This window comes from Leopardus geoffroyi, chromosome A2, assembly GCF_018350155.1.
Source record: "Leopardus geoffroyi isolate Oge1 chromosome A2, O.geoffroyi_Oge1_pat1.0, whole genome shotgun sequence".
Taxonomy (NCBI): Eukaryota; Metazoa; Chordata; class Mammalia; order Carnivora; family Felidae; genus Leopardus; species Leopardus geoffroyi.
Genome location: NC_059331.1, coordinates 82,520,598 through 82,548,391, shown reverse-complemented (window position 1 = coordinate 82,548,391; position 27,794 = coordinate 82,520,598). Strand labels below are relative to the sequence as shown.

The 27,794-nt window shown below is 38.7% G+C and overlaps 2 long non-coding RNA genes across 5 annotated transcripts in view; both read left to right on the top strand.

The window, feature by feature from the left end:
* LOC123606367 overlaps positions 1 to 27,794 on the top strand; it is a 154,493-nt gene that overhangs the window by 15,217 nt on the left and 111,482 nt on the right. For 2 of the 4 annotated variants that reach the window (XR_006716251.1, XR_006716249.1), the window contains exon 3: positions 1,535 to 1,716. This is a non-coding gene — a long non-coding RNA (uncharacterized LOC123606367). Of the gene's footprint in view, positions 1 to 1,534; positions 3,193 to 21,662; positions 21,981 to 27,794 lie in introns of those variants that run through there. The other 2 variants (XR_006716250.1, XR_006716248.1) reach the window with 2 other exon arrangements.
* On the top strand, positions 7,076 to 9,758 carry LOC123606366. The gene is made up of 2 exons (XR_006716247.1): positions 7,076 to 9,166; positions 9,353 to 9,758. It is a non-coding gene; the product is annotated as an uncharacterized LOC123606366 (long non-coding RNA).

Below are 27,794 nucleotides of genomic sequence, written 5' to 3'. Positions count from 1 at the left end.
TTTTTTAAAAAAATAAAATACTATTAAACTAAATAAAGGCAATGAAGCTTAAACCAATCGTTATTCTTATGGGAGGCACCAAGTCAATACTTATCCCATTCTTGAGAAGAAATATCTGAATGCAGGATGTTTGTGGTTTTAAAGTAAGTCTTTCCTTAAGTTCAGAAAACATATATTAAGTACTTACTCTATGCCAAACTTCATTTTAGTCACTAAAAATATAAAAATGAGTAAAACATGCTTCCTGCTCTCAATGGACTTGTCATCTACTGAAATGTTAAGTTGAACCATATGAAATTGCTTTTTTTAGGTCAAAAATGGTCAAATACCAGTTCAGCCTAACATGTATATGTAAACAGATTTTCCATGATAGAGATAGGAACGAGGTACTACACACACTGAGAAAGTGCTTCATGCTGCCTAGAGCATTCAGTGAAAGCTTCCCAAAGGAGATGACATTTGAGCTGAGTTTTAGAAAATGATTGGGAGTTCACTGTGTGTTTACAGGAAGCGAAGAGAATGAGGGCATTCCAGAAATAGGAAACAGCATGTGCAGAGTTGTTGAAGCGAGAATGAGCCTAGCGCATGTGGGAAATTGCACATAGTTCAGACTGGTTGCAATGCCAGATATGTTGGGGGTGACAGGAGACGAGGCAGGTGAAGTAAGCAGAGGGCAGATGGTGGAAGGTTGGATGTTTTAAGCCAAAGAGCTTGATTTTATCCTTGAAATTGGTAAGATGTCTGTAATCTAGGGAGTGTGCAAGGCAATCTGTCAGGAGTCAGAAAGAAAATATTACTAGTTATATGTATATATTTTTAAGTTTACTTATTTATTTTGAGAGAAACAGAAACAGCACAAGCAGGGGAGGGCAGAGAGAGGGAGAGAGAGAGAAGCCCAAGCAGGCTCCATCATGCCAACACAGAGCCCAACATGGGGCGTGAACTCCTGAAACCGTGAGATTGTGACCTGAACCAAAACCAAGAGTCAGACACGCAACCAGCTGAGCCACCCAGGTGTCTCTACTTCATGTATATTTACCTTTGCCTTATCTTTTTCAAATTTCCAATTAAATAGGGGTTATAGGGGGCACCTGGGTGACTCAGTTGATTAGGCATCTGACTCTCGGTTTCAGCTCAAGTCATGATCTCAGTTCGTGAGTTTAAGGCCCACATCAGGCTCTGTGCTGACAGCATGGAGCCTTTTTGTGATTTTCTCTCTCTCTCCCTCTCTCTCTGCCCCTCCACTGCTCTCTCTCTCAAAATAGTAAATAAATAAACTTAAAAAATAGGGGTTATAATGTATATAATTCTTAATGCAGTACTGGATGTGAATAGTGTATAAATAAATGTACATGTATTATGGTGTGTTACAGATTGAATTGTGTTCCCCAAAATTCATGTTGAAGTTCTAACCCCTAGTATCTCAGAATATGACTTTGTTTGGAAATAGGGTACTTGCAGATGTAATTAGTTAAGATCACACCAGAGTAGTGTGGGCCTCTAATCCAGTATAACTGGTGTCCTTATAAAATAGATCATGCCACATGAAGATGGAGGCAGATGTTGGACTGATGCTTCTACAAGCCAGAGAACTCCAAGGTGGCCAGCATATCATCAGAAGCTATGGGAGAGTCATGAAACAGATCTTTCCCTCACTGCCCTCAGAAGGAACAGGTGGTGCTGACACCTTGATCTCGGATTCTAGCCTCCAAAACTGTGAGACAATTTTCTCTTGTTTAAGCCATCTAGTTTATGGTACTTTGTTATGGTGGCCTTTGAAACTAATACATGGTGCATGGTCGAAAAGTTTGGAGACCCCAGTTAGAGAATGGGAGCCATGGAAGAATTGGTATATGTTTAAGAGTCCAAACTATATATGTCCTGTCTTTATTCATTTTCTATATTTAATAACTAATTTTAGGGCACCTAGGTGGCTCGGTTGGTTAAGCATCTGACTTCATTCATGTCATCATCTCACAGCTCATGAGTTTGAGCCCTGCATTTGACTCTGTGCTGACAGCTCAAAGCCTGGAGCCTGCTTCTGATTCTGTATCTCCGTCTCTCTCTGCCCCTTTCCCTGCTCAAGTTGTGTGTCTCTCTCTCAAAAATAAACATAAAAAAAAAACCTCTAAAAAGTAAATAACTAAATTGAACAGATTTCTTAGCTTATCAGTACTTCTATTAAAGGCACTATAGTAGAAAACAATGTGTTCATCTTTGTGTTTGGTGTAGTTTATGTTAAAGGAAGGAGGAATTAGGAAATACTTGACTTAGTATACTTTAGTTCCAAACAGGGCCAGTTTTAGGGAAAAAATTTATATTTAAGAACCCCATTAGGCAGAAGTGGAGCCAAAATCAGAAATAGGGTCCTACCAACAGAAGTCATACCTGTGAACAGTCTGAGAGTTTATCATCAGTGCTGAGAGGACTGTAGGCAAAGCATATATTATTCTAGCTGTGTAATTTTCAAGTGCTAAAGACAACCTGTCCTTTTTATACAAGTTATACATTAGTCATGTGTGTGAGATTCCAAAATAGTATGATTGAGACAGTTTTCAAGGACAGGGGTAACACCTTAAACTCAGATGTATCTCTTTAGAACCTGTGTGTGGGTCAGCAAAATCTGGAAGTCAGCAGTACATTAATTAAATAGCTTATTATTTAATAGTAACTAATCTATTAATATAAAACCCAGGTTAGTAGATATTAATTAATATATTAGCTAATTATTATGTTTCTATAGTAATACCAAATGTATTTACACATTAGTGAATTTAACATATATATAAATATTTTGTTATTTTAGGTCTTTTTTGGCCATGGAATATGTGATCATTTTTGGCCTTATTTATGCAAGTCAGTGAAAACATTTTGAAGTCCTACTTTTTAAAAAATTCAAGTGTATTTATAATAGCTGTGCCATCCTTTAGACTTTTTAAAGTAATAGAATCATTTCTTCATATAAACTCTTGTGTGGAAGCCCAGTATGCTCATAACTGCATTAGCAGTGTACCCATTATAGAGGACTGGCCATTTGTAGAAATATATCCTCATGTTTTAAATCTTGTTTCTTATATCTAGTCTGGAAATTCTGTACTTTGTGGATATATTTTCTATATTCACTATAATTTGTTAACAGAATGAAAAAGAAATTATATAGAAGAGGATAATAAATATGCTACTGACCTATGATCATAGAACCTGTGCTTGGAGTTGCTATCCAGTAGTGGAACTAGATTTGTAAGAATACATCCATCATCTCTAGTTTGGACCCCTTTGTAACCAGCACTGCAGTCTGTGACCTATAGCTACTTGGTCCAGAATATAATGTCTACTATCCCTAGAAACACATTTCTCATTAAGGAACTTCCTTTTTGTGCTTCCACTACTGTTCTTTTAACAGTTTCTGTTTTTGCTCTATTCAGCTACACCTTTGCCACCTTTGAACTCAAAAACCTGTTTGTCCAGTTCAATAAATGTTTTTTTTTTTTTTTTTTTCTCTCTCTCTCTCATCATGACTTATATTGTAAGCTCATAAATATTTGGAACTGTATATACTTTTTGTATGTTTAGATTGTTATAAAAACTGGCACCATATGGAGAAGTTGGGCATTAGCAGTGGAGTCTTTCAGAATTAAGAGTTTTTGCCTTCATGGTATTTATCACATGGCTATTTTTAAAGAACAAAATAAGTCAGGTAGCCAATCTGACTGCCAGTAAATTGCAATTCAGACTTTTCCACTTTAGTCTAAAATGTACATATAGGGGCGCCTGGGTGGCGCAGTCGGTTAAGCGTCCGACTTCAGCCAGGTCACGATCTCGCGGTCCGTGAGTTCGAGCCCCGCGTCAGGCTCTGGGCTGATGGCTCAGAGCCTGGAGCCTGTTTCCGATTCTGTGTCTCCCTCTCTCTCTGCCCCTCCCCCGTTCATGCTCTGTCTCTCTCTGTCCCAAAAATAAATAAACGTTGAAAAAAAAAAATAAAAAAAAAATAAAAAAATAAAAAATAAATAAAATGTACATATAAAAAGATAGAAACGGGGTATAATTTGATCATCAGTGAATCTTTTCAATAAAAATATACCCAGAGTCTTTATTCTTTTTTTGTTGTTGTTATTGAAGTATAATCAACATACAGTGTTGCATTAGTCTCAGGTATACACTATGATTCCACAGTTCTATACATTACAGCCCAGAGTCTTATATCAAATAATGTTTATTGAGACTCTACCATGTGCTCATTATGCTAAGCCTTGGGAGGTGGACAGCAAGAAGTCAGATTCAGTATACAGTGGCAAATTAAATGAACATGATCCTGGCCTCATGGCATAGATATATTACAAATACACATATATACACACACACAAAAATATACTAATATAATAAGTATAATATAATACTCTGATACAAGTTCTGAAGGAAATAAACAGAGTTCTTCAGTGGGAGTAAAAGAAGTTACTTTAAATAAAACAGTCAAAACAGGAATGTGAAGTGAAAAGAAAGCATTCTAAGCAGAAAATAGCTTGTGCAAAGGCCTTGAGGCCCACTAAAGTACTGGGCTTATTCAAGGAACAAGACCTTAAGTTCCATGAGGAAAAGAGTTTTTTCTTTTGTCTAAAGCAACATATGTTATGTAACAATCACTAAAGAAATATTTGTGTACAACTGAATGAGTATCTGTATATCTAGGATTTAGTGAGTACAAGTTGAGGTTGAAGAGGTAGGCAAAGATCAGCTATGCCAAGCCTTGTTAAAAATTGAGGGACCTAATTCACATTTTATAAAGGTCACTCACAACTGTGAGAGGAACTGTTTGGTAGAAGAAGGGAAACCCAGGTTCATGATGCAGTGGAGGTAGAGACAGTGGACCAAAGAAATCAGTAAACAACGATGTTAGAGCCAAGGTCAATGGGTTTAACTTCTGCCTACTTCAGCAGCTTAGCAAAGTGATTGTGTCCAATATAGATCTTTATACCCCTGGAACTCCCATAGCCCTTCAACCCCCAGACCAAGCCTGGAAAGAAATTAACCTTTAGCTGAGAATTTAATCAAGCCCTTAAAGAAAGTAATTTCAGAGTTTCTCCTGAGTCTTTGTGTAATTAAGGGAATGACCATCTTAAATGAAGTCACAAGGACGATCAAGAATATAGATTATTTTATAACTGCCTTGGTTTATGCCCAATGAGTATTTCTTTTGAAGAGATTTTACCACACATACAGAAGCAAAAGCAAGGTACAATCATTTTTGGAATAGTGCTAAGCTAGGGGCCCCTGGGTGTCTCAGTCGGTTAAGTGTCCGACTCTTGGTTTTGGGTCAGGTCATGATCTCACCATTTGTGATTTCGAGCCCCACATTGGGCTCTGCGCTGAACATGCAGAGTCTGCTTAGAGTTTCTCTGCCCCTCCCTTTCTCTCCCTCTCTTTCAAAAAATAAATAAACATAAGAAAGTTTAAAAAATAGTGCTAAACTAAATAAAGCCATGATACTAAACTAATGGTTATTCTTAGAAAAGGCTTGCCTCTCTCACACTTCCTGTGGCAATGTTGCAAGGAAATAGTTGTTTTCATGGAGACTCTACCTGTTGTTCTAGTCAGTGGCCAATAGAATTGAGCCTAGGGACTGGCAGAGAAGTGTCTGGGATGCTAAGGAGCAATTGCTTGGTGGGTAGCTTAGAAGGACATTAAGACAAAGCCTCTTTTCCCCCAACATATACTAAAAATAACCTTGACCAGAGCTGTGAGGCTGACAGTTGTTTTATAACATTGATTAGCACATAGGTTCTCAGTGAATCAGGATTTGCTACCTCACAGGGTTAAGTAGCCTGTTTCACTTTTGTATTGATCTAGTCATTAGAGTTACTTCTTTCATTGAGCCAAGGCTTTTCCACCTTTATTCCCACCTGTTGTATGTAGTTTTACTCTCTCGATCTATAGCAAATAAGGCTGATCACTTTTGTTGGAATTTTAAGATTTAATTTATTTTGGATTGGCTGCCTGGGCTACTTTTAATCCTCTAGTATATTACAAGAGAAAATGAATCAGTGGCAAGAATTAAACTTACAAGATGCAGAGGACAAAGTGCCCCACGTGAAGGTAAATTTTGTCTTAAGATTTGCCAGTCCCTGCAGCCCTTTTAATGAGGCAACTCAGTCTACATCTGTCTAGCCAAAATAAGTAAAAAACAGATCATTGCCCTATTCCCTTTCCCTCCTCCATTCCTAAGCCACATACATAACTGATAGAAAATTACCAAGATCCCCCATTGAGTTGTAAGGTACCATCCTTCCACAGCCTTGACTTTGGCTGTCCCTTTCGCTGCACTCTCCCTCTGTGTATTCTATTCAGTCTCCTGCCCTCCTTCTTCAGCAGCTATTCCTCCACCCGTTTTGCCTCTTCCAGAAATGTAACCTTTGTGCCATACTCGTCATCTTGTAGTTTAACCCCTTTTTAAGAAAAAAGTTCCTTTATCCTCATTGTATCTGGGCCTCTTGGAGAAGAGAGAAATACACACTGTCCATCAGCCAGTTTGTACCAGAAACAGTAATACAACATGTATAGTCAACTGTACAAACATGTTAAGTTTGGAAAACAGGGAAAAGTAAACATCTATAATCATACCATACTAACACAAATCTATTCATCTGTTTATTTATACGCTTATTCATTCATTCAAGTCATCAGATATTTACTGACTACCTATTATGGTAGTAACTGCCATGCCTTGTAGGGAATTATGTTCTGGTAAGGGAACTGTAGCTAAGTAGAAACAACCACTAAAATACCACTGTTTTGGTATATTTTTATTGGATCTTAATCTTACAGTTTTTCTAATACATTGCAGTTATACAGTCTATACAGTCTTGCATGCTTTATTCTACTTTTTAACTTACAGCACATGACAAGAGAGGGGCAAAACTATTTATTCAATATTTTTGCCTGTCAGGAATAAGATCCTATTTTTTTTTAATGTTTATTTATTTTTGAGACAGAGACAGAGCATAAGTGGGGGAGGGACAGAGAGAGAGAGGGAGACACAGAATCCGAAGCAGGCTGCAAGCTCTGAGCTATCAGCACAGAGCCTGATGCGGGGCTTGAACTCACAAACCGTGAGATCATGACCTGAGCCAAAGTCAGTCGCTCAACTGACTGAGCCACCCAGGCACCCCAAGATCCTATTATTTTTAACCTGAGTCTGCAGTTCATATAGCAGGCCCTGTTCCTGATCTGCTTCACAGAGCCTATCTCTAGCTATACTGTTTGTCCACCTTATAACTGGGTGAGCTTTGGGTAGATAGGTACTTCTCACTGCCCAGCAGTCTTCAATAAGGGTGCCAGTTGAGCTCACTCTTCTTTAATTGGAGGCTGGGGCAGAATAGGCATCAGTCTGTGAAGAGGATCAGCCCTGGGCCAGCTATTTCAGTTCCTTACAGATCAGCATGCGTGCGGATGATAGAGGTCTCACGACTTGAACCATAAGACAGTGATCCTGTGGATGTTTTCTCATCTCTTGACTTGACTCTTCTTCCTTTATTCCTTCCTCCTTCCTTCCTTCCTTCCTTCCTTCCTTCCTTCCTTCCTTCCTTCCTTCCTTCCTTCCACAGTCTTATTCTTTTACCTCTTCTCCTCCCAGATTTTCACAAAAGACTACTTGTTTTTTTTCTGGAATGCCACCTCTCCACATGGAAAAGTGAAGGCCTAGTTCATTTGATTTCTTCTTGTAGTTTTACTCTCAGGAATAGAGAAGGGGGAGGGAATAGGGCAATGATCTGTTTTTCACTTTTTTTGGCTAGATAGCTACAGATTCAGTTACCTCATTAAAAAGGCGGCAGTGACTGGCAAATCTTAAGACAAAACTTACCTTCACGTGGGGCACTTTGTCCTCTGCATCTTATAAGTTTAATTCTAGCCACTGCTTCATTTTCTCTTGCAGTATATTAGTCTTACAAATTTCATAGCCTCAGGTGTCCATTTGGGGTCTGTAGCTTTAGCCCTTGCCTGGTTTCTCCTCTCTTTGTAGTTAGAATCATATTTTAATATAACTAAATCATACCCCAATATTTTTTTTTTTTTTACAATTCAGTGGTTTTTAGCATATTCACAAAGTTGTGCGACCATCACCACAATCTAAGAACTTTTTCATCACCTCAGTAAGAAACCACACATCCATTAGCTGTCACTCTTCATTTCCCTTACTCTTCTGCCAGCCCTAATTAACCACTTGTCTATTTTCTGTCTCTGTAATCTGTCATTTCTACTGTTGGTAGAGAGGATAAGTGCAGATGGGGAGAAAGGTGAGCTCTGGTTCGGAAGTGAGCTTCTGCTTCTGATTTCTGCTTATCTGCCATCCCCCAAACTTGAAGTTAAATAAAACTCCTTGCCTCTTTGAAGATGTTCTTCCAAAGATTTCCATCTGATCTCCAAAAGATAATTATACATAATATCTGTAAACGTAAATATATTCCTAAATGTACTCTTATTTCATAAGTTTAATCTTATTTCTTGTGAATGAGTGATCCTAGTGCACACACATGCACACACACTCACCTGGCCTCTATATTTCAAAGCCTTCTTCAAAGCCAGACAAAGCCAGACAATGAAGGGCATCATGCCTCAAACACTGTCCCCTAATTTCCTGATTCCTAGGTTTTCCAAATCAGGCTGCCATACTTATATCTTGGTGATTTTTAGATATCTCACAATACTAAGTAACAGTAAAGAGTGGGAGTCAGTAGAATGAACCATGGGGAATGACTTGGGGGAAACACCCCCTCTCTGCTGTGTATACAATTAGAATTGACCAGGGAGAGACAAAGAGGGGTGGCAGGGCAGTATGAGAAGGCTCTTTAGCAGTTATCTTTTCCAGCTAGAGCATCTTGGCCTACCTAGCATCCCCAACCCTCCAGAGTGGTCCTTTGTGATGTCTAAGCTCCCCTTAACCACCATTGGCTGTAGTGAGTGCCCTGCTGACTAAACAGAGCAGAAGGGGTGTGACTCCCCATTGTTCTGGGAGAGGTATATATACAGAGGACAAACTCCTGGGGTTAGATAACTGAGAGGCTGCAAGATGGCAAAAGTGGTGAAGAAATCATGGAAACCACAAACCACAAGCACCAAGCGGTGGAAGAAGAGGAAGACCACCTCTCAACCCAGATCAAGAGGCATTAGCAAGGTCAGATGACCCTACCCAAGTTTCTCTTCCTTTTCCCCATTTATGTTCCCCCCACCCCACCAGTCCCCTCCCCAGATAACCCTGCCTCTGCCTGGCACAAACCTCCTCCTTAGTTCTCCACTTTCCACCCAGCCCCCATTCCCTTGTCCCAACCCAGTCTCTGGGCTCACCTTGTTGCCTTACCAGGTGCTAAAGACATACAAGAAGATGAAAAGATCACTTCACATGAGTTTAAGAAAAAAATGCTCTCCTAAAGTTACAACTACTTCAAGAAGAAAGAAGAGAGCAAAGAGGGCCAATTAGTTTCACCCATAGACTGAGCCAAAAGCAGCCAGGCCAGACCCAACGGACTCTATAGAACTACACCACTCCAAGACAAGACCGGTGCAAACACTACATACAGAGCAAGCTTCAGAGACCTCAGACAGTCTGCCTCTAGAGTCCTGGCTGCGGAGAAGTGGCCAACTGCGTAGAGACTGATACAGATGCTAATATGAAACATGGAACACAAATGGAGGTGATTAAAATAAAACCAACAGGGTGTAAGAAGCCCCTCCAAAAAATAAAATCAGGCATTCTGCGTAGAAATGAATCGTGTTGCATTACTGCTTAAGATTGTTCCTCAGAATAAGAGAGTGAAATGACAGAGAGGTTTAGCATCTTTGTTGTAAACCAAGCCCTTGGCCCCCTGATGTCTGCCTGAGGAGAAAATATACATACAGCTTACCAGGGATGGAAAAATGCCCTTTACACCAGAGTGTCTATCCATGGCAGATGAGTTTAACAACTTCCTTAATTCCTTCCTTCACCTATATATGGGTGAAAATCAGCAGAACATAGCAAATGCCCATGCTCACTCTAATAGACTTAAAGGCAAGGGGGACCAAAAAAAAAAAAAAAAAAAAAAAGGAAAAAGCAAAGATGTCCCTAGGAGTCTCTAACTTTGTCAGTCATGATTCACAACTGAACTGCTCAGGTCACTTGGGAATAATTTAGTTGGAAGTTGAAGGTCCCTGAGCTTCACTGGCTCCCTCATCCTCTATTGACCTTCTGGTGAATTGTAACAAAGGACAGCAGCACCAGGCCCAGACACCAGGAGAGGGTACTCATGTGGCCACATCAAGCAGAGGCCTCACCAGATACTCATGTCTGGAATGATTCTGCCCAGCTTCCCCAGTCTCACCCTGCCTCTCAGTCATTCATCCCCTTTAAAACCCAGAATGGAGCACTCACTCAGTGTGCCCTGCAGAGTCAGAGTTTAAATATTTTCTAAGGCTATAATTTCTAACATTGTAAATATTGATATTTAAAATAAACTTACATTAGTCATTTTTTTTTTTTTAATCTGCAGTATCTTCAGATAAATTCTACCCCTCTTTGCTATGGATTTAAGCGTGGGGGGTGCCACCAGACAGGGTTATTATTTGGCCTGTATTTTTCTCAGAAAACTTTGAATCTGCTTAAGTATTTAAACAAGCATATGGTGAGACCATTCTTCGCCATGCCATATGAATGAGATGATTTTTTTTTGTACATTCTTAAAGGCTACTATTATCTGATACTGGCCTGAACCATAATGACAAGGGCAGTCTGACCCCTGTGCACTCTGTGCTTGCAAGATGTGTTAGCTGCAAGCTGTACCTCAGCAGTAGAGCTTATTCGCTCTATATCCATAGAGCGAATATCCATAGTTTATCCATAGTTTATCCATAACTAATCGTATGGAGTTTAAAAATCAGATGTCCAGTGTTGAATAGCATCTTTTGTGAACAGGAATGTTTTGACCATATTTTGCTAGTGAAAAATAACACAGGTGTTATCTATATCGATTAGCTGAATATTTTTTATTTATTTATTTTGAAAGTGTGATGGGAGGGGCAGAGAGAGAGAGAGGGAGAGAGAATCCCAAGCAGGCTGCACACTGACAGAGTGGAGCCCAATGCGGGGCTCTAACTCATGAACTGTGAGATCATGACCTGAGCTGAAATCCGAGAGTCGAATGCTTAACCGACTGAGCCACCCAGGTGCCTCTAGATTAGCTGAAATTTAAAATGCTGATGGCATAACATTGAAAACAGTCTCTCCTTCATCACCTTTGGCCCTTTCCAAATTTTTTTTATTACATTTAGAACAAGTTCCTTTGTCTCTGGAAAGATGGATCCACAGAAAACTGACAGCATTAGTTGCCTCTAGGAAAGGAAACTGAGTAGCTGGCACTGGTGTGGGAAGAAAATTCCCATTGTCTGTCCTCTTGTGTCTATTGAATACTAAGCCATGTGCATTGCATATTCAAACTTAAAATACAATTTAAAAAATAAGAGTTAACTTTGTAATAACTTAAAAAAAAAAAAGACTTTGCTTGCCAGAATTGTAGTAAGATGTATTTCTTTTGATTTTCAATCATTAAAACATTTCTCTAGTTCTTGAAGATTTGTCCACCAGCATGCACTGTAATAACATAATGGCAACAAAAAATTACTGGTAGGAAGACATCAAAACAGATTAATGAAGCCAGATTAGCAAACAGGGGCCCAAGCAAGAAACTAAGACTCAAAGTATCCCAAGTTTTTATTTTTAAAAATGAAACTAGCACTATCTTGACACCCACCAGTAGTTAAATATGTTACAAATACCATATTTGCTTTATCACTAATCTGTTTTGGTCTTCAGTAGGCCCAACGGACACCGAGCTGTCTGGGACTTTGTCTGATCTTGTTAACAGTTTCATCAGAATGTTCTGATAGGACTTTGTCCTGTGAAACCCTATAGCATGTTATTCTCCCATCACCAGAACTGCTGGTGTGGTATCCTCAAAGATACTGCAGACCTGAGGGTGTTACCTGCTTTTACAACTTGGATCTGGGCCCTTTTATGTTTAATCAAGAGAACTCAGCATTAACTGAATTAATCATTAACTGTTGTCAGGTGTGTTATAGGGAGGTACTGTGGAACTGGCATAAGGGAAGGGAAGAATTAGGGCTCCTTGGAGGAGTTATATCCATTTATAATAAACTGGTGATCTAGTAAATAATATGTTTGTGAGTGTGAACCACACTAGCAAATTAATTGAACCCAGTGAGGGGTTTGTGGGAACTTACTGGTTCTAGGCAGTGGGTGAAGAGCACAGGTAACAACAAGCTGGACTTGGGATTGGACCTGAAGTGTGTGGCGGGGCGGGGGGGGGGGGGGTTCGGGGCAGTATTGTCAGTTAGAATCGTTAACTGAGATGTGATGCTATCCCAGGTAGATAGTGTCAGAATTAGGTTGAAGTGTAGAACACCCAGCTGGGGTCTGAGAATTGTTTAGCATGCTGAAAAACACATACATTGTAATTGCTGTTGGAATCGTATTAAACGCAGGGTTCAGGTGCCAAAGAGAGAAGGAACTAGAACACTTAAAGGAGATTATTGTTAGATTATCTAAGTTATCTTAGATAACTTGTTAGATTATCTAATTATCTTAGATTTCTAAGTTAAAAAAACAAATTATCATGAGGCTAATAGAACAGCTTTAAAGTAAAAGAAAATGGTACAGACTTTGTAGTTTCATCTCAGCACCCCCCCCCCCTTCTGCATGAGAGGTAAAGAGTGTAAACTGGAGAATATTTGTCTACATGCTTTGCCCAACAAGATTTCCAAAAAGCAGAAGATACTTCAGAGAAATAACTATTTTCCCTGGAAATAACAGAAAGAATAATTAACAGTTGAGGACCACTCTAGGGAGAATCATGGTAGGGATTCATGGTGAACCCCCTGAATAAGTCCGAAAAGCTGCTCACCACACTGCCTTCCTGCCCTTATACAGAGCTCAAAGATTTACTATCAGAGCTCCTTTCTGTTTTTGCTGTCCTGGATCCCAAAGAAAGCCACCAAATATACCATATTTTTTTCTTAAGATATTCATCATACTCGATCTAATGATTTGTACTTTTTTTTAATTAAAGTGTAATCGACGGAGTGCCTGAGTGGCTCAGTCAGTTGAGCGTCCCGACTTCCACTCAGGTCATGATCTCACAGTTCGTGAGTTTGAGCCCCACATCAGGCTCTGTGCTGACAGCGCAGGGCCTGGAGCCTGCTTCGGATTCTGTGTCTCCCTAGTTCTCTGCTCCTCCCCTGCTCACACTCTGTCTCTCTCTCAAAAATAAAGATTAAAAATAAATAGTGTAATTGACATGACAATATCCTATTAGTTTCAGATGTGCATCATAGTGATTTGATATCTTTATACATTACAAAAGGATCCACATGATAAATCTAATTACCATCTGTCACCATACAAAGTTATTACAGTACTTTTGACTATATTTCCTATGCTATACATTACACTCCGTGACTTACTTATTTTATAACTGGAAGTTTGTATCTCTTAATCCCTTTCACCTGTTTTGCTTGGCTCCCCCACCAGCCTCTCCCCACTTTGGTAACCAGCAGTATGTTTCCTGTATCTGAATCTGTTTCTGTTTTGTTCATTTTTTGTGTGTTTTTTAGATTCTACATATAAGCAAAATCATAGGATTCGTCTTACTCTGACTTATTTCACTTCGTGATCTTTACTTTTCAATGCAATCCATCAAATACTTTTTGTTTTCTACATTATTTCTATTTAAGTACAGAATTGAATTTAGTTGTTTTAATAATCATATATGCAAAATTCCAAATTATAGGTAGCTCCATTCATCAATTTCTGAAAAGCTTTTTAGTTTGTTTTTATAATATTTAGTTTCTAACTTTCATTGCTCTGGTTTTTGTTTTGTTTTGTTTTGTGTTCTTAATCCTATGATTTAACTTTCTGTTTAGCCTAAACCTCAGGCTTGGGAACCATTTCTTCACATATTTGTAAGTAATTGTTCATCCTGCCTGAATGTCTTGCATTTGACTGAACATGCCTAGTTCTTTTAACAATTTCTCATAGGTCTAATTTTATAAACCTTTAATCAGTTGCTGTTCTCCTCTGAACATGCTCCAAGTTTTTTCTCTTTGTACAGCATGACATGAAAATTAAATATGGTTTGTTCCAACTGAAGCCTGCCCAATGCCAAATAAAGCAAAAATAATTGCTTCCTTTTTTTTTCACACATATGCCTTAATGCAATCCTATAAAGCATTTGTCTCTTATTTTGACATAGAGAAGACTCATCCAATTTAACACCAACCATAATTGTTGGATCTCACTTCGCTTTGTTTCATCTATGGCTGTCCTAGCCGGTATTTCCACATGTTTGTTGCAAGTCACTGGCATATTAAAAGTTAATTGTTAAGTCTATAAAATGATTTCTTCCACATATTCTTACTTCAAAGATTGTTCCATAAACAGTTGGTATAAATGTAAATGTAATGGTAAGGGTCTCAAGAACTAAGACTTGAATGATTCTGAGGGTTTTTTTGGTTTTTTGCAACCTCAGTGAGAGAACACATTTGTGTATCATGTTTTGATATGAAGTGATCACAAAGAATTTACCCATAATAAGGCACCACAGTTTTGAATTATTTATGTATATACATGTATGTGTACACACACATACACACACACATTTATGAGTGACATAAATATCACTTTGATCCGATATGATTTCCTGAGAGAGAAGGGTAAAATTACAGCTGACCTGCAGGGAGTTATACATAATCCACAGCCTACCTTTGTGGCCATTTTGAATTATTTTCATGTTTTTTGAGTTCACTTTTCAAATTTTTGCCTATGACTAGATAGAAGAGGAAATTACAAATGAATGCATCAGCATCTATGCTACACAAAAATAAAATGTCTATGAGCATTATTATTAGTTGACACCTAATAGCTATGATGGCCAAATGAGAGCTCTCAAAGTGATAATATAAAAATCCTCCTTACATTAGTAACGAGGGTGGGGGGAATCTACCAATTACATGTTTTTATTTTAGCAATAAAATAAGGTTAATTTATATGGTTTTCAATAGTGTGAACTCGTTTTATTAATGTCAATATAGAGTAGAGGTTAGGGGAGAATCATGATATCTTAAAAAAGATATAAGCTGTATCTTGTTGACCCTTACTTGACCAATTTTATTGTTACTGTATTTGTAACATTATTAGATGAACATTTAACAAAGTATTTTGTAGTGCAGTTTTCTTCATTTATATGCAAAATTGTTCTGGGTTTTTCTTTTTTTTGCATTTTTTTTTTTTTTTTTGAAATCTGAATGCATCCATGGAAGTATGTCACATAGATAAATATCATCCATCCTTTGTGTTAATGTGGCATAATGATTAAGAAACAATGCTATGCAGGGTGCCTGGGTGTGTCATGATAGGAAGTGGTCACAAAGAATTTACCCATAATGCACCAAAGTTTTGAATTGTAAGTCGGTGGTTGAGCATCTGACTTCGGTTTAGGTCATCATCTTACGGTTCATGAGTTCAAGCCCTGCGTCATGCTCTGTGCTGACAGCTCAGAGCCTGGAGCCTGTTTCATTCAGGTTCTGTGTCTCCCCCTCCCTCTCTGGCTCTCCCCCACTTGTACTCTTTCTCTCTCAAATGTAAACAGTAAGAAAAAAAATTTTTTCTTAAAGAAACAATGCTATGCTCCTTAATACTCTCATGGTCTTTGGGATAGTTCAGAAATCACTACATGTTGACAGAACTTTATAATTAAAAAATGTTTAATGTTTTTTATTTTGAGAGATAGCATAAGTGGGGGTGGGGCAGAGAAAGAGGGAGAGAGAGAATCCCAAACACCCCCTGAAGAGCCTGGCTTATGTCTTGATCTCACCAAATGTGAGATCATGACCTGAGAAGAAATGAAGAATCTGATGCTTAACTGACTGAGCCACTCAGGCACCCCTATAATTTTAAATTTCTTAGAGACTTAAAATCCAGGCTACTATTGGAATACCACAAGTATCTACGAACACATCATTTGGGTTACTAGGTAGCGTCTTCTATTCTCTTCCTCTGCTCTTCAGGCTACTGCGGTAATATTTGTATAGATGCGGTAATGCCTCCTCTTGGTACCAAAGTCAAGTTCATCAGTTCTGTCAAAGTAACTATATCCGTGCCAAGAATTCCTTGCACTCTCAATGATTCAACAAGATTTTAGGGAAATGGTCCCTTTAGTTTTTCTTCTTCTATCAGAGCCCTCTTGGATTAGAACCCTGGCATGACTCTTGAACATGTCATTTCCCTCAGACACTAGGCCAGTTTTTTGGAGATAATTCTTCATGAAGTTTGCATTTCTGCACATAAGGTGGATGAAGCATTGACTGCCCCTTGTTCTGGGCTGTCTCTTCAAGATGTTTGTATAGCAAACAGCCTGAGAAGACAGAAATGGTATCACCTGGAGCAAAGAACAAACAAGCTTTTACTGTCCATTATAAAAGGTTCAGATTCCCTAGGCCGAAGGTTCCTCTCCTATAATGCAAGCCCCTGCGTGTGCAGGGAATTGGGACTCAAAACTAGTGTCCTCCTCCCCCACCTCAAAAGCTGATATTCTGGATAGTGCTATTGCTGTAGTAAACCCTCCTTTCTCTCTAAATCAAGAGTCTCATATCTTGTACCAATATCCATGTGGCAGGCTAACTTTTTGGTTTGCAATCAGGGTAAAATCTCTTAACAGAAAAAGATTGCTTACAGTTCTTGATGTTGCCTTAAACCAAATGCATGTGCTTTTTTTTTTTTTTTTTTTTTTTAGTGTTTATTTTTGAGAGAGAGACAAGCAGAGAGAGACAGAGTGTGAGTGGGGAGGGGCAGAGAGAAAGGGAGACACAGAATCTGAGGCAGGCTCCAGACTCTGAGCTGTCAGCACAGAGCCTGACACCGGGCTTGAACTCACAAACTGAGATCATGACCTGAGTTGGAGTTGGACGCCCAACTGACTGAGCCACCCAGGAGCCCCCAAATGCATGAGCTTTGAACCCTAAAAGCCTTTTTAGTCCCTCATGTAAATATATCCTCAGGTAAATTGGCTCCACAGTGCTCCAGATAGAACTTCCATGGCTTAATCTTAGAGTGTACAGAGCTCAGGCTCAATATTGGACCCCTACACATCTCTTTAAGTGTGAATTGTTAATAAGTCAGACTCTTCTTTTTATTATGCTCATATCATACCTCTTCCTTGAAATATACTTCTGCTTTATTCTGCCACTTTATATTGCATGTGTTAATGAAGCTTTTTCTGAGTACCCCTGCTGTGTTAGATCTGATCCCATTGCATTCAACAGAACTTGAACTCCTGATTAAGGACTAGGCATTAGCTAATGACCAGTAGCTACTCATGAACACATTCATTACTTGGTCTGCTTATCCCTATATTCTCAAAGCTAATTTCTTTGATTCAAAAAAATTAACATATATAACATATATGAGTTTATTTCCTGGCTTGAAATGGAAATTTATGAAGTTCAGACATAAATATAAAACTAAAACATCTATTTACTAATAATCCAAAGAACATTCTTATCATTAGAATTCTGAAGAACATAAGCCTGTAATAGAAGGGGCTTAAGAGTGTATTAATTTCTGGGGCAGTGCCTAAAGCAATTCTCCTGAGGCCCATTGTACCTCCTTCATATTTCCTCCTTACCCTTTCCCTTAGGAACAACTCAGAATCTTTCCTTCTACAAATTACCATTTTCCTCTCCCCCCTTCTTCTTCCAAATATTAGTCCCACTTTCTCTAACCCCAGTTATGGGCTGAATTATTTCCCCTCAAAAACTCAGATGTTGAAGTCCTACCTAATCCCCAGCACCACAGAATGTGACTAGGGGATAGAGTCTTTAGAGAGGTGATTGAGTTGAAAATGAAGTCATTATTGTGGACCCTAGTAAAATATGACTGGTGCCCTTAGAGGAAATTTGGACAGACACACAGGAAGAACACCATGTGAACATAAAGACGGCCATCCACAAGCCAAGGAGAGGGGCCTCAGAAGGATCCAACCCTGCCAACACCTTGAATTTGGACTTCTAGCCTCCAGAACTGTAAGAAAATAGATTTCTGGTTTTGTAAGCCACCTAGTCTGTGGTACTTTGTATAGCAGCCCTACCAAACTAACACACCCACCCCTTCCCATCAGCTGTGCATTCAGTCTTGCTGTTTGCACCCTACCCTTCCCTGGGACCTTCTATTTCCTCTGTGTTCACATGTCAATATTCAATTTAGCAGACCCTTTAAATTACAAATTCTTTGAAGGGTACAATGAGTCACTCTTCTTGATGATTCCATTTCCAGCAGATTACCCCATCATGCCACTGCAAGTCCTTAGCATTAGCAGGCAAATCTTAACATGGCTCATGTCTAGCAAGAAAGACTGGTTTTCAATCCCTATCTTTAAAAATAAGGAGGATCTTTTCCAGAAGTTTCCAGCAAACCTCTTCTGGAATCGAATTGACAAGTATTGGATTATTTGCCTATTCTTAGCAGGAAGGAATAAATGAATATAGTGGCGTTAGTCCATTTAGAGCCCATCCCTGGAGCTAGGAATTTGACTAGTAGCATCTGTAAGTCTCATAGGCTACAAGGGCAAGGGATAGGTACCTGGACAAAGGATCTGTTAGGAGGAAGAGGAAAATAGATACTCGGTGTCCAACCAACATTGTCCGTTGTACCCAAAATACTGTTCTGACAAATTGATAATTTAAAAAAATGATGTTTATATAGCACTTACTATTCTGGATTAATTTTATGTGTTATAAATAGCATGTAAGATAGATACCTTTAGTGTTCTTTTTTTTTTTTTTTTAACAATTATACTTATTTAAGTAATCTCTGTACCCAACATGGAACTTGAACTCATGACCCCAAATCAAGAGTAGCATGCACTTCCAATTGAGCCAGCCAGGTGCCCCTATTGTTCTTTTTTTTAATTTCAATTTATGTAAAGTAAAACAAAAAACAAAAGCAATTCTCCCATTTCCCCCACCCTCTCACCTCCGCCTCTGGCAACCACCAATCAGTTCTCTGTGTCTATGATATATATATAACACATATCTAATATATATATTAGATTCTACATATAGGAGAGATTATACAGCATTTGTCTGATTCATTTCATTTAGTATATTGTCCTCAAGGTCCATCCATTCATTTTGTCACAAATGGCAAGATTTCATTCCTTTCCATGGCCAAACAATATTCCATTGTATGCATATGTGTGTGTGTGTGTGTGTGTGTGTGTGTGTGTGTGTTGTGTGTATACATATACAGTAAAACCTTGATTTTTGAGCGTAATTCAAAGCACTCATATATCAATTTCAAGAACCACTGACTTAGTTGTGATCATGTGATATTCTGTGTCACATAATGCTTGTATTGCAAGACATCACTCATTTATCAGTGATTTATAATAAATTATCAAAATTTATTAGAAATATTTGCTCATCTTGAGGAACATTGACAGAACAAGTTACTCATAAGCCAAGGTTTTACTGTAGATATATCACATATTCTTTATTCATCCACTGATTGAAACTTAAGTTGTTTCCATATCTTGGATATTGCAAATGATGCTGCAATAAACATAGGGGTGCATATATCTTTTAAAATTAATGTTTTTGTTTTCTTTGGGTAAATACCTAGAAGTGGAATGCTGGATTATATGGTAGTTTCATTTTTAATTTTTGGAGGAAGCTCCATACTGTTGTCCATGGTAGCTGCACCAATTTTTATTTCTGCCAATAGTGCACGAAGTTTTCCTTTACTCCACATTCTTGCCAACACTTGTTATTTCTAGTCTTTTTGATAATAGTCATTCTAACGTGTGTGAAGTGATATCTCACTGTGATTTTGACTTACATTTCCTTGATGATTACTGATGTTGAACATCTTTCTATGTACCTGTTGGCCATCTGTATGTTTTTGGCAAAAGGTCTTTTCAGATTTTCTGCCCATTTTTTTTTTAACATTTTTTATTTTATTTTTGAGACAGAGAGACAGAGAATGAACGGGGGAGGGTCAGAGAGAGAGGGAGATACAGAATCTGAAACAGGCTCCAGGCTCTGAGCTGTCGGCACAGAGCCCGACGCGGGGCTCGAACTCATGGACCGCGAGATCATGACCTGAGCTGAAGTCGGCCGCTTGACCGACTGAGCCACCCAGGTGCCCCTTCTGCCCATTTTTAATATGGTTGTTATTTTGCTATTGAGTTGTATGAGTTCTTTATATATTTTGGATATTGGCCTCTTAAGAGATACCTGATTTGCAAATATGTTCTTGCATTCAGTATGTTGCCTTTTCATTTTGTTGATAGTTTCCTTTGTTGTGCAGAATCTTTTTTTAGTTTGATGTAGTCTTATTTGTTTATTTTTGCTTTTGTTGCTTTTACTTTTGGTATCCTTATTCTACAAATTATGAAATTGAGAGCACTCAAATGACTTGCACTGATATTGCATAAAGATTAATTACTGGCAGATATTACAATAATTTTGTTAGCACAGTCCATTTATTTGGGGATGGTGGGATGTGAACCTCAGAGTCATTCCTTGTTTGATTTTGTGGCTTGTATATAAGATCCTCCTACAAGTAGTAAATTATAATTTAAAAAATAATTCAGGTAATTATTCAGAATATGAAATGTAACAATAGCCAAAAGGAGGAAATAGCATAAATTCCCATTCGTAAGTAATGGATGAACAAAATGTGGTAAATCCATGCAATGTGATATTACTGGCCTTAAAAGAGAGTGAAGTCCTGATACATGCTACAACATGGATAAACTTTGGAAACTTTATACTAAGTAAAACAAGCCAGACTCAACACATATTGTGTGATATCATTTATTTATTTATTTTTAATATTTATTTATTTTTGAGACAGAGAGAGACAGAGGCAGAGCGTGAGTGGGAGAGGAGCAGAGAGAGAGAGAAGGAGACACAGAATCTGAAGCAGGCTCTAGGCTCTGAGCTGTCAGCACAGAGCCCAGTGTGGGGTTTGAACTCGGGAACGGCAAAATCACGACCTATGCCGAAGTCAGACATTTAACCAACTGAGCGACCCAGGTGCCCCTGTGTAATATCATTTGTATAAAGTGACTAGATTAGTCAAATTCACACAGGTGAAAATAGAATGGTAGTTATCAGGGGCTCCAGGGAAAGGGTAATAGGCAGTTATTGTTTAATAGGTAAAGAGTTTTAGGTCAGGTGATGAAAAAGTTTGGGAGATGGATGGTAGTGATGGCTGCACAATCATGTGAATGTACTTGATGTCACTGAACTGTACACTTAAGAATGGTTAAAATGGATATTTTGCCACAATAAAAGAAGAAAGAATATGTAATGTGGGAGACTATTAAGATCTCTGAGTATCCATTCTTATGACACCCTCCCCACTGTACACTGGATGAGAGGTGAGCACCTGGCTGCCTAGCCAGGGACATTTCCCAGCTTCCCTTGCAACTCAATGTGGCCATGTAAACTAGGTTTTGACTGATAAATATGAATAGAAATGATAGGTGTAGTTTCTGCTTCGGCGTTCTTAAAACTGAAATGCTCACTCTTAACACATTTTTTTTTCCTTACTCATGGGCTAGATTGCAGACATGGTACTGGTGAGCTACCTCAGCCCATGTGGATGAAGACAACTGAGGGGCCCCTGGCTGGCTCAGTCAGAAGAGCATGTGACTTGATCTCAGGGCCGCCAGGTCCAGCCCCACATTGGACCTGGAGCTTACTCAAAGAAGAAAAGACAACTGAAGCAGTTGCTTTTTACTCTGATGTTAAATAGAATCCATATACTGAGGCTAGTAGAGACACATTGTCAACTGGATCCTTGGATAAATTCATGGAGTAGTCTGTCTTCCTATGCCACACTGTAGAAGAGGGAGAAATAAACATATCTTATTTAAAACGATGTATTTCGGGATCTTTGTTATAGCACCTTAGCTTAGACATTAGCTAATATGGCTAACAGTAAATTTGCACTTATGTGTCACTCAGTGTATTTAGCTCCTTATGTGGATTATCCAATTTAATCCTGACTACAGACCTATGATCTAGTCACTATTATTATCCCCATTCTGTGAATAAGGAAATTGAGACACAGAGTGAGTTAAGTAATTTGACCAAGATAAAGCAGCTAGTGAATGGCAGAACTAGGAATTAATCATAGGCAGTTGGCTTTAGAACTGTCTTTAAAAAATGTTCATTTATTGGGCACCTGGGTGACTCAGTCAGTTAAGCATCCAACTTTGGCTCAGGTCATGATCTCGCAGTTCGTGGGTTCAAGCCCTGTGTCAGGCTGTGTGCTGACAGCTCAGAGCCTGGAGCCTGCTTCGTAATCTGTGTGTTCCTCTCTCTCTGCTCTTCCCCTGCTCACACTCTGTCTCTCTCTCTCTCAAAAATAAACATTAAAAAAAAAATTTTTTTTTAATGTTTATTTATTTGTTTTGAGAGAGAGTGAGAGAAAGCACGAGCACCAGCAGGGGAGGGGCCGAGAGAGAAAAGAGAAAATCCCAGGGCAGGCTCCATGCTGTCAGTGCATCGCCCCACATGGGGCTCAACCCACGGGACTCAAACTCATGAACTGTGAGATCGTGACCTGAGCCAAAACCAAGAGTCCAACTCTTAACCAACTAGTGACCCAGGCACCCCTAGAAGCTGTCTTCTATCAGTTAATTTAATTATATCCTGTGAGAGAATTTGGGATGCTTGGGGTGGCTGAAAACAGGGAATTCCTGTTCTACCAATCAATAGTTTTCTATTTGTTTCGTTTCATGCCCAGTACCTGCATGAAAAAATGAATTCCTAGAATTGTTGATTATTTTATTTATATTTTGCATTATAGAATCTTAATTCGGGAGAGACATTTTAGGCTTTCTAGGCATTAGACTTTTATGTATAGTAAAATTTCAAAAATGTCTTTGGAGACTAGCTTGGAGTTTTTTGGGTTTTTTTTTAATGTTTTATTTATTTTTGAGAGAGAGAAAGAGGGTACGTATAAAAGTGGTGTAGGGGCAGACAGAGAGGGAGACAGAGAATCTGAAGCAGGCTCAAGGCTCCAAGCTGTCAGCACAGAGCCTGACGTGGGACTCAAATTCACAAACCGTGACATCATGACCTGAACCAAAGTCAGACGCTTAACAGACTGAGCCACCCAGGCGCCCCAGTTTGGAGTTTTTTACTTTTAGTTTGGCCAAGGTAAATACCATGGGAAAAGAAAAACCTGTTGTTCATCACCACTACTCATAAAAGGACATCTTAACACCAAAATAAATAGAAAAGTCATTACAGGAAAAAAAAAAAAAAAAAAAAGACATTTAATTTAATTGGATAAAATTGCCATTATGAAAATGTCATTCACTGCATGTTTTTTTTTTTTTTTTTCACTGCATGTTTTTATTTGGAGGGATGTACCCATGACTGGTGGAAACTTTGACATAGAGAAGTAGTGTTCTGAGAAAGAACAAGTGAATATTTGGTCTCAGTCAACCAACTTCTGCCAGGATTCAGTGCTGGGAGTGTATCTCATCCCACCATGTGGCAGGGAGCCTCGCGCGGCTCCACTGGAAAAGTGTATTTTCTCCAAGTATACTTTAACAAAGGCATCTCTGGGCCATTTGAAAGTCTTTGGGAGCCTACACATCTTACATTTCTTTAATGAGAGGGCAGCACTAGCTGGGGCAAGAGATTGCTTACACCTCTAACCTTTTACAGTTTATGTCCTAAAATTTCTTCAAATACCTATTTTGAGTATAAAATTATGAAATTGTGAGGTAGGGCTCATGAGAAAATGGCTAAGAAAGAATTCTCGAGAAGTTTTTGGTGCAAAAAGGTGGTTTTATTATAGCACGGGCAGGACCGTGGGCAGAAAGAGCTGCACTGGGATTGTGAGGAGTGACTGGTTTTATACTTTTTAATTAGTGACGGTTAGGGATAGTGTAAGTCTCTAAGGAATTTGGAAGCAAGGCTTTCAGGACCTTGAGGGGCTAACTGCTGTTAAGATACAGATACTTATAGTCTCTGAAAAAACAAAAACACTAATGGCAGTAAGACAGCCATGAGTTCCTTGGGGATGGTCACACTCTGTCCGTTTCAGGTGTCTGTCTGTGGGCTGCAAGCTGTAAGGAGATTTAATTTAAACTACATTTCTCTTGCCTTTGTTACCACAAAATACAAGGTGATTTTATGGTTTTTAAATCTCACAGTTGTCCCTATCTTTTGATTCCCATTCATGATCCCTAACAGGAAAACTGATGGATTTAAAATTATTATTTGTGTTGTTCTCTATAGTCACAGTCAGAAAACACTTTGCCTCTCATTCTCCTGTAGAGACAAAAACATTGTTAAAAAAAAAATCCCATAGTAGCTGTTGAGATAGATGTGTGCTAACTTGATGAAGTTGTACTGAATATGGAAATGCCCTTTCAAAGGCCAAGGAAGTAGCAAAGAAAATTATCACATTGAAAAAGTAATTTAAAAATGGTAGTGTAGGGGTACCTGGCTGGCTCAGTTAGGAGAGCATGTGACTCTTGATCTTAGGGTCGTGAGCTCAGGCCCCATGATGGGTGTAAAGGTACAAAAGGGAAGTAACATTGACAGTAATGATTTGAATTCCACCGACTCTTGCCTCTACTGATTCACAGAAGACATCAGTCCCATTTCAAAACTTAACATTTATTTCTGGGAAGCCCCAGGGCAAAGTGGTCCCTGCTCTGCCCTCAATTGTGGGCAGCTTTCCTGTGGCCCCGACAGCCCTGCTTCTGCCCCAGCTTTAGGCTTCTACAGCACCTGCCACAGCAGAGCCACCTGCGCTCTGGGGGGATGCAATGTGGGTTTATGCTGAATTACTGAAGCATGTGTGGAAAACATGGTTATATCTATAGTTGCAGTCCCAGTGGTAGGATAACCAACCTATGCTGTTAGTTTTATGTTAAGGCTTATTGTCATTTAAAAAAGAAGCAACACAACTTCTTTGGTTAGTAATGACATTAAGCGTGTGAAGATTATATTTGGAATCAAGCACTTGCATTCACTCATTGCTGCAGTAATTGTTCATTGAGCCTTAGCATGTGCGGGGCTATGTTCTACAAGCTGGGATGAGTGATGAAAACAAACAGCCCCCCTGCTTTTGTAGAGAGTATCAATCAACCAGTTAATTGGAGTCCATGATACCAGCTCATTTCTGCAAATGTAACATCTTGTTTCCGTCCAGTTTTCTGAGATTCTGAGCTAAAGAATTGGCTACCTCAACAGCACAAATCATTTGGTTTTATATTTTCTCTTTTATAATGAAAGTAGCTGTAAAAAGAGGAGAGTAAAGATGAAAGGTGCTGCAATCTCTTGCTAGATTTTGGATTGAGTCCCTCACTCTAACTGATGGCATTTATACTCCATGCAACCCCTTCTGTAAACCTTCTGATACTGTAGGATGCTATAGATTAACTTTCTAGGGCATTTTATGGTATTTGGAAGCCCTCCAGTGGCCAAATACTATAGCTAAAAAACAAAACAAAACAAAACAAAACAAAACAAAACCTGCTGTGCTTAAGTGTTTAGGTGTGAAATGTACTCATGTTTGCAACTTCTTTTGTAATGTATCAAAAAATAAGATGAATTAATGTATGAATAGAAGGATGCATAGATGGGTAGATATGTGATCAAGCAAAATACCAATGTTAATTGTAGAATCCAGGTGACAGGTATATGGGTCGCTGTAGAATTCTTTTCAACTTATCTGTGTTGGAACATTACATAAAGTTGAATAGAAATCTCTTTGCTAAACTCCAAAGACTTATACATTGTAGTTGACATTATTGAATTTAAATTTTTAGACATTTAAACATTTTTTAGTAAAATTGTCTTCATAAATGGATATGTATTAAATTTTCTTAACATGATTAATTTCTAAATGTTTAAAAAGCACTTCTGGGTTTTTAAAAGAAAGTTTATACAATGGGAATATGAAATAGCTATATGATTTTCTTATTTAAAGAAGTGAGATACCACAATGAGATACACACCTCATGCTTGTCAGAATGGCTAAAATTAAAAACACCAGAAACAAATGTTGCTGAGGATGTGGAGAAAAAGGAAGTTTCATGCGCCATTGGTGGAAGAAAATGCAAACTGGAAACTGGAAAACAGTATGGAAGTTCCTCAGAAAATATTTGTTTAATTACCTAATGGTCCAATTCTGGTAGTTACCCAAAGAATATGAAAACACTAATTCAAAATATATATGCACCCCTGTGTTTATTGCAGCATTATTTACAATAGCCAAACTATGGAAGGAACCCAAGTATCCATCGATACATGAATGGATAAAGGATATGTGGCAGGCAGCTGGGTGGCTCAGTCAGTTAAGTGTCTGAGTTCTGGTCACAATCTCATAGTTTGTGAGTTCAAGCCCTGTGTCAGGCTTCGTATTGTCAGTGCAGAGCTTGCTTGGGATTTTCTCTCTCTCCGCCCTCCCCTGCTTGCTCTCTCTTTCTCAAAAATAAGTAAACATTAAAAAAAAAGGGGGATATATGGAATATATGGAATATATATACAATGGAATATTACTCAGTCATAAAAAAAATGAAATCTTGCCATTTGCAACAACATGGATGTATCTAGAGGATATAATACTAAGTTGAAATAAGTCAGTCAGAGAGAGAAAATTTACCATATGATTTCACTCGTATGTGGAATTTAAGAAACAAAACAAACGAACAAAAAATAGACAAAAACACAGATTTTTAAATATAGAGAACAAACTGGTGGTTACCAGAGGGGACCATGGTGATGGGCATGGGTGAAATAGGTGAGGGGGATTAAGAGTACATGTATCATGATGAACAGGGAGTAATGTATAGAATTGCTGAATCACTATGTTGTGTACCTGAAACTAATATAACACTATAAGTTAATTATACTGGAATTTCAAAAATAAATAAATGTTCATCTTCCTAGAATATCTATTTTACACACTCACGAAATTGTTAGCAAGTTAACTAGATACACTTTTTTTTTTTTTTTTAATCAGAGAGGCAGTTGTTTGACAATTTCTGACAATACCTTTTCGTAGAGGAGGTGCATTGCTCAGGATTCACTGCAGAGAACAAAATCCACCCTTAAGTAATTTAAGCCAAAAGGGATTATTTACTGCATGTTATATTACAGATAGCAGGATTGTAAACTGAGCTTCAGGAGTGAGTCACAAATCCACGCTTTAGAACTGGGCTGGCAAAGGACTGCTGCTCATGTCATGATCAGGAAGCCACTTGCTGAATGTGGAAGCCACCCTTACTGGTTTCCACAGTCATGTCACCTTCATGATAATATGCCCCATTAAGAAGGATTCCTCATAACCTTGTCCTCCCCTCTGCATTCTAGATTCTTCACTGTACACAAGTGCCTCCAGTTGGTGGAATTTAAATTACATCCATAACTCTAGCTGCAAAGGACTTTGAGAAATATATTTTTAGCTTTCCCAACACTAAAGTCTAAGAAGAGCTGTAAGGAGGAGGATGGCATGAGATGAAAGGCTGTTGGAAACTTTAGTGAACAGATCATAATGAATAGGGTGACAGTATCTGAACACACTGATCAGCATCACCACTGAGACTACCAGACATTATGACCCTTCTGACACATGTAGTGGAAGTCAGTGACAACGTCTATGAAGCATTCTTGCCCAAACCATCAATCCTGAATCTGAGAGCCTCCCAATCCTAGCACCA